General features: G+C 45.2%; 1 pseudogene; it reads left to right on the top strand.

The window, feature by feature from the left end:
• Window positions 1-1,294: 1,294 nt before the first annotated feature.
• Window positions 1,295-6,418, top strand: LOC142920162 (uncharacterized; annotated as a pseudogene).
• The last annotated feature ends 633 nt before the right edge of the window (window positions 6,419-7,051 follow it).

Here is a 7,051-nt window from a genome sequence, read left to right as displayed (position 1 = left end):
ATCTAGATTAAGTGATGTTAGGACAAAGTGTGTGTGTTTTGGAAGTAACCTGTACAGAGAACTCAGGTGAGACCCGTTGTTCTTGTGATACAGGTCAAAGGGTACTTTTGTGTTTCACGAAGCGTCTGCCTCTGGAGCAACTCATTGTCTTTGAAATAGGGAGCACGCTCGGATCATTCATCAGTTACAAGGCATACCACTTGAAAGTTAAACGTATAGGAGGAGGTACATTCTCTACAACACGAATTGTAGTTTTGTCTTACGTGTTGACGTAGATTTTGTCTAACTGGGACTAGAAATGCTCCTTGCTGATTCACGTCTGGATGTTCGCAACCATCGGTTGAAGCAAACCCCACTGCTATTGTTGAGACGCTGTGCACCAATAATGGTCCAACACATTGACGGCCTTCAGGCCAGGAAAGTCACAACATTTGCACACGAAGGACGCATTCACGCAAGTACCCCATGCTCCGTTTTGAAGTTTTAAAATGAAACATCTTTGAATTGTGTTGTGTTTTGAGTTAGATGATTTTATTTCTTCATTAAAAGCTTATATCAATTTACATCTGGAAGACTTCATTGAAAAGGACATTTCGTGTGAATTTTCTCTCGTCATTAAGTAGATGGCCTTGCCGGGGGTTCGGTTCAATGCGGACACAAACAGTGTACACACACACAATGTACACACACAGTGTACACACACACAGTGTACACACACAGTGTACACACACAATGTACACACACAGTGTACACACACAGTGTACACACACAATGTACACACACACACTGTACACACACACAGTGTACACACACACAGTGTACACACACTGTACACACAGTGTACACACTGTGCATAGTGTACACACACTGTACACAGTGTACACACACAGTGTACACACACAGTATACACACATTGTGTACACACAGTGTACACACACACAGTGTACACACACAGCATACACAGTGTATATACACACAGTGTATATACACAGTGTACACACAATGTACACACACATTGTAGTACACACAGTGTACACACATAGTGTACACACACACAGTGTATACACAGTGTACACACACACAGTGTATACACAGTGTATACACATAGTGTACATACATACACAGTGTATACACAATAATGTCCACGTTGTTGTTGCTGAGCTCACACACCCAAAGGAGGGAGCAATGGAAAATTAATCTAAATCAACTTAAACTCCAACTCTGTTACGTCACCACTCTTAATTACCTCATCGGCGTGAAACGCCAGGGTGAGGTGTACCTCGCTAGTGACGTCATGTTACCAAGGTATTCGCCCCTCGCCCGTCCACCGCGCTCTTGAGCGTGACGTCACCTCCGCATGGGTCACTGCCGATATCGTTCCAGTGGCAATCCTTATTTGGGCAAAGTTACGCCCAGTGACTGGAGGCTCATTAACATAATGTATTCGTTAAAGCCGTCGCGAGTTTATTGCGACGGGTTCAGCGCCCACGCCCCCATCCCTCGACATATGGGCCGGCATCATTAACATAATTTATTCAGTTAGAGAGCCGCTTGTGGGAAGGAAGTGACGTCATACTACTTCCTGCTGTCGCGAGGCAACAGGAAGCTGCCGTGTGCGCGCTTGCACTGAAATCCGAGGTGAGAAATTCTCATCGTTGTGGTGGTTGTGGTGGTGGTCGTTGTGGTGGTGGTTGTTGTTGTTTACCAAGGTAGAGCCTCTCTCTCTCGAAGGGATGTCAGTTGAGTAGCAGCGAGCATGGGAATCGATGTCCAGGTTGGAACTTTACAACGCGGGGCCTAGCCACGTGGGGCCTTGCCTCTTGTCCTCGCCTGATTGCATTCACTTTAATTATCTCTCTTAAGTTTAATTTGTCTTCACCCGGCTCGCCACTTTGTAACTTTGTTTTATTGTAAATATTCACGCAGTTTTTATTTTCGTTCTTTTGTTAGCAGGCCAAGCCCGCTTGAGCTGCTATACCGCTCTTGTCATCAGAAGCGACCTGCCCACAACAACACAAGGTGAGGCTTTGTCAACGTGTGTGAATGTTTTGACTTAAAACTTTGGTGACTGCAGGAATTAATATTCTTGGTTCTTTCGGTAAAGTCACGTAAATAGAAAATAAAATAAAAATAACAGATAATAATTTTTTCTTTTTTTACAATGAAGCAAAAAACCCCACGACGTTTCTATGGCAACATTAATGTTGAAGATGCGAGGGCTTACAGGAATATTTATGACATTTGCCCTCTCATTGCGTGCCATGACAGTGCTGTTTGCACAGTCACACATACTCACTGTAAGATGTTTTTCTTGGTCGTGTTTTGTTTTGTTGCTTGTTGTGGTTGCACCCGATTCAAGAGCCAAATGGCTCACGGGACTATAACCAAAATAAATCAAACTGAAAATAAAAAAACTGAAACCGCGTGATGAATTTTGGGAAAGTTTTTCACTGCATCTCCAAATATATATAAAAGGCAAAGTTGTGATTGTGTGTTGTCTGTTCAAAATGTTTAGCGTACTTCCCGACATGCAACAAACTGGAAATTTGCCATGTGGGTACTTTCCAGACTGTACACCGTGCAAACATTATACAAATACATTTTTGTGTTTTTTAGGGGGGGAGGGGAGCTCAATAATGTATAGTGAGCTGTGACGTCAAATCTGTCACGTGACCCTCGCATGTGGAAGCGTCACTCATTGTAGTGTAGCGGTTAGCGTTGTCTGTGTGTCTGTGTGTGTCTGTGTGTGTGTGTCTGTGTGTGTGTCTGTGTGTGTAAGCGTAACGCATTGTAGTGTAGCGGTTAGCGCTACGCCGCGCTACGAACCCGGCGACCCGAGTTCGATTCCCGCTCACGGCCACCACCGGCGACTATTATTTGAACCGCTTCTGGGCCTCCCCTAGGTCGACTCAGCCTCAAACGAGTAACTGCTGTGGTGTGAACATCGCCACTGGGGAGACAAAGGCGGCCGAACGTGGTGGATCCAAGTCCCGGGCGAAGCCGGGTAGTACAGCTAGTCATGAATACATGAATGAATATAGACGTGTAAGTCACGTGTGACTGTATATATTCATTTCTCCATGGCTCGATACTGACGTGTAGATGGTGTGGATATTCTTATTTTCTGTCTGCAGCTGACGCTGGTCTGATGGAGCAAATGCACTCAGCGCAGCAGCTCGGTACGACAAGTCAACAATGTGACCAGCGTGCATACAGCACGGATCGGACTGGAAATTTGACACAGCACCAGAGAACTTGCACAGAAGAGAAACCCTTCAAGTGCACTGTGTGTGACAAGGCATTTGCATGGCCATCAGTTCTTGAAACCCACCAGAGAACACACACGGGAGAGAAACCCTTCAAGTGCAGTGTGTGTGGGAAGACATTTTCACGGTCATCTACTCTTAAAATACACCAGAGAACACACACGTGAGAGAAACCCTTCAAGTGCACTGTGTGTGGGAAGACATTTTCAGATTCATCTACTCTTAAAACACACCAGAGAACACACACGGGAGAGAAACCCTTCAGGTGCAGTGTGTGTGGGAAGACATTTTCATGGTCATCTGCTCTTAAAACACACCAGAGAACACACACGGGAGAGAAACCCTTCAAGTGCAGTGTGTGTAGGAAGACGTTTTCAGATTCATCTACTCTTAAAAAACACCAGAGAACACACACGGGAGAGAAACCCTTCAGGTGCAGTGTGTGTCGGAAGACATTTTCAGGTTCATTTGCTCTTAAAACACACCAGAGAACACACACAGGAGAGAAACCCTTCAAGTGCAGTGTGTGTGACAAGGCATTTGCATGGCCATCAGTTCTTAAGACCCACCAGAGAACTCACACAGGAGAGAAACCCTTCAGGTGCAGTGTGTGTGGGAAGGTATTTTCACGGTCATCTGCTCTTAAAATACACCAGAGAACACACACAGGAGAGAAACCCTTCAGGTGCATTTTGTGTGGGATGATGTTTGCAAAGTCATCAAATCTTCAAGTACATGAGAGAACACACACGGGAGAGAAACCCTTCAAGTGCACTCTGTGCGGGAAGGCGTTTTCACAGTCACCACATCTTAAAGTACACCAGAGAACACACACGGGAGAGAACCCCTTCAAGTGCAGTGTCTGTGTGAAGGCATTTTCACGGTCATCTGCTCTTAAAACACACCAGAGAACACACACAGGAGAGAAACCCTTCAGGTGCAGTGTGTGTGGGAAGACATTTTCAGATTCATCTACTCTTAAAATACACCAGAGAACACACACGGGAGAGAAACCCTTCAGGTGCAGTGTGTGTGGGAAGGCATTTTCAGATTCATCTAATCTTCAAAGACACCAGAAAACACACACGGGAGAGAAACCCTTCAAGTGCAGTGTGTGTGGGAAGACATTTTCAGGTTCATTTGCTCTTAAAAAACACCAGAGAATGCACACGGGAGAGAAACCCTTCAAGTGCAGTGTTTGTGGGAAGGCATTTGCAAATTCATCAAATCTTCAAGTACACCAGAGAACACAGAAGCATCAGACGATCCACAAGGAGTGCAGTCTGAAATCAGCTTGTGAAAGTCAAAGTGCCGCAATGAGCCCATCCCTCATGAAACACGAACCGGAGGAAAATCCCAGCTTGGACACTTTTAAAGGTATCGAGGTGAAATATGAAGAGGTGATGGTGAAATGTGAAGAAGTGAAGGTGAAATGTGAAGAAGTGATGGTGAAGAGTGAAGAAGTGAAGGTGAAATGTGAAGATGAAGATTCAAATCCAAAATGGGACCTTCACATCGATGGAGGCAACGTGAAGCAGGAGGAGAATTCTGACTGTGAGGCAGAGCGAGGCAACTCCCAGCAGTTTGTGGAAGTGGAGGTGTGGGTGGACTTCCTCCGAGACAATACAAAGTCAAGTGGAGACCCGGTAGATGTGTAAGCTTGAGACAATGTCGCTCCAATAGATGCACCTTTGTCACAGGCCTTTAATGACAAGAACGTGAAGTTGGACACTCAGTTCCTTGGTTCAACCTGCAGGGTAAGAGCGGCCAGTCTTTGTGGACCTGTGGGTTGGGTAGATCTTTAACCAGGAGCGAGAGATAATAAGCCCCCAAGCATTCACTATGTTATAATTGCACTTACACGGTGCTTTCTTAACCGCCTCAGCAACTCAGAGTTTTGTGTCGTACCTCGTCTGAAACATCCCCAAGTAGCAGCTTCCCCTGTGTGGCACAAGGTGGTGGCCCTGCACCGGCCTGCATGTGGACAAGAGCCTGTCAGTAGGGGGCGATGATTGATGCGTCATCTCAGTTGTGTAGTTTGTAGGCAATCTTGATTCGAAGCTTTCGTGACTGCAGGAATCCACACTCTTGAATTCTTTCAGTAAAGTCACCACGTAGTAGAAACATAACAGATCACGGCGTTTAGATCGCAACACAAGCAATCGTAATCAGGTGGGACAACCACAGCAAGAGAAACTGCTGAAGTAGTAGGCGCCTACTCCAGCAGTTTCTTCTTCTTCCTGCTGTGCTTGTCCCACCTGATGACGATTGCTTGTGTTGCCATCGAAGTGCCGTGATCTATTTGTAGCGTAATGGTTTGAATTTGCTACATTTTGACCCAGGCGCCAGCATGCAACGGCCTACTCGTTTTGAATGACGCAACAATAGTACGGTGTACATACACTGTTAAGCAGACGGTGCGTATTTTTCAAAAACAGCTTCTTGTTAATACGATGTAACGTGATGCAGTATATTCCGCTGCAGTAATTCAATGTTGTTAATATGCCCGTCAATAATTTAGAATTAATACTTGTCTGACTGTGCGCGTACATGTAACATTTTGTCTGTGAGGGTCAAACAATGAATAAGTGATGTTAGGACAAAGTGTGTGTTTGTTTTGGAAGTAACCTGTACAGAGAACTCAGGTGAGACCCGTTGTTCTTGTGATACAGGTCAAAGGGTACTTTTGTGTTTCACGAAGCGTCTGCTTCTGGAGCAACTCATCGTCTTTGAAATAGGGAGCACGCTCGGATCATTCATCAGTTACAAGGCATACCACTTGAAAGTTACACGTATAGGAGGAGGTACATTCTCTACAACACGAATTGTAGTTTTGTCTTACGTGTTGACGTAGATTTTGTCTTAACTGGGACTAGAAATGCACCTTGCTGATTGACGTCTGGATGTTCGTTACCTATCGCTTGAAGCAAGCCCCACTGCTGTTGTTGAGACACTGTGCACCAATAAGGGTCCAAGCATTTTAGGGCCTTCAGGCCAGGAAAGTCACAACGTTTGCACACAAAGGACGCATTCACGCAAGCACCCCGTGCTCCGTTTTGAAGTTTTAAAATGAAACATCTTTGAATTGTGTTGTGTTTTGAATTTGATGATTGTTATTTCTTCATTAAAAGCTTGTATCAATTTACATCTGGAAGACTTCATTGAAAAGGACATTTCGTGTGAATTTTCTCTCGTCGTTAAGTAGATGGCCTTGCCGGGGGTTCGGTTCGATGTGGACTTTCACCTGTTTGGGATTGTGGGATCGAGATGAGGCGACACGGAGCTACCGGCCGTCTGTAGATCGATTCCAACGTATTTGAGCGTCTGTCCCTGCGCCTCCGGCATTGGTACAGGGGGTGCGTGTCTCCGTTGTGTAGTTTCTGGATAATTTTTGGAATTAACCCAATTTTGACCGTGACACCAACATGCAATGACCTGTGTGTTGTGAATGACGCAACGTTATGTTTTACATCTGCCGTTTAGCAGACTGCACATATTGTGGTGAATGTTACTGGGGTAGCCAGGTGTGCCTGTCGGATTTTAACCTTGAACCTCTGCAATAAATAGAGAATGTGCTACCATATTCCTGGTTCTTTTGGTAAAGTCACGTAAATAGAAAAAAACAAGAAAATTGGAAAATAATAAATTGATGAAAAGATGCCCATTGGTCGACTGAGATGACTGTGCCCCCCACAGTGTACACACACAGTGTACACACACACAGTGTACACACACACGGTGTACACACACACAGTGTACACACAGTACACACACACAGTGTACAC

Source organism: Petromyzon marinus, unplaced genomic scaffold (assembly GCF_048934315.1).
Source record: "Petromyzon marinus isolate PM22_M1 ecotype Great Lakes invasive population unplaced genomic scaffold, UKy_Petmar_22M1.pri1.0 PM_G_Scaffold_7, whole genome shotgun sequence".
Classification (NCBI taxonomy): Eukaryota; Metazoa; Chordata; class Hyperoartia; order Petromyzontiformes; family Petromyzontidae; genus Petromyzon; species Petromyzon marinus.
The sequence above is the reverse complement of the archived record's forward strand: the minus strand, read 5'-3'. Positions and strand labels throughout refer to the sequence as shown.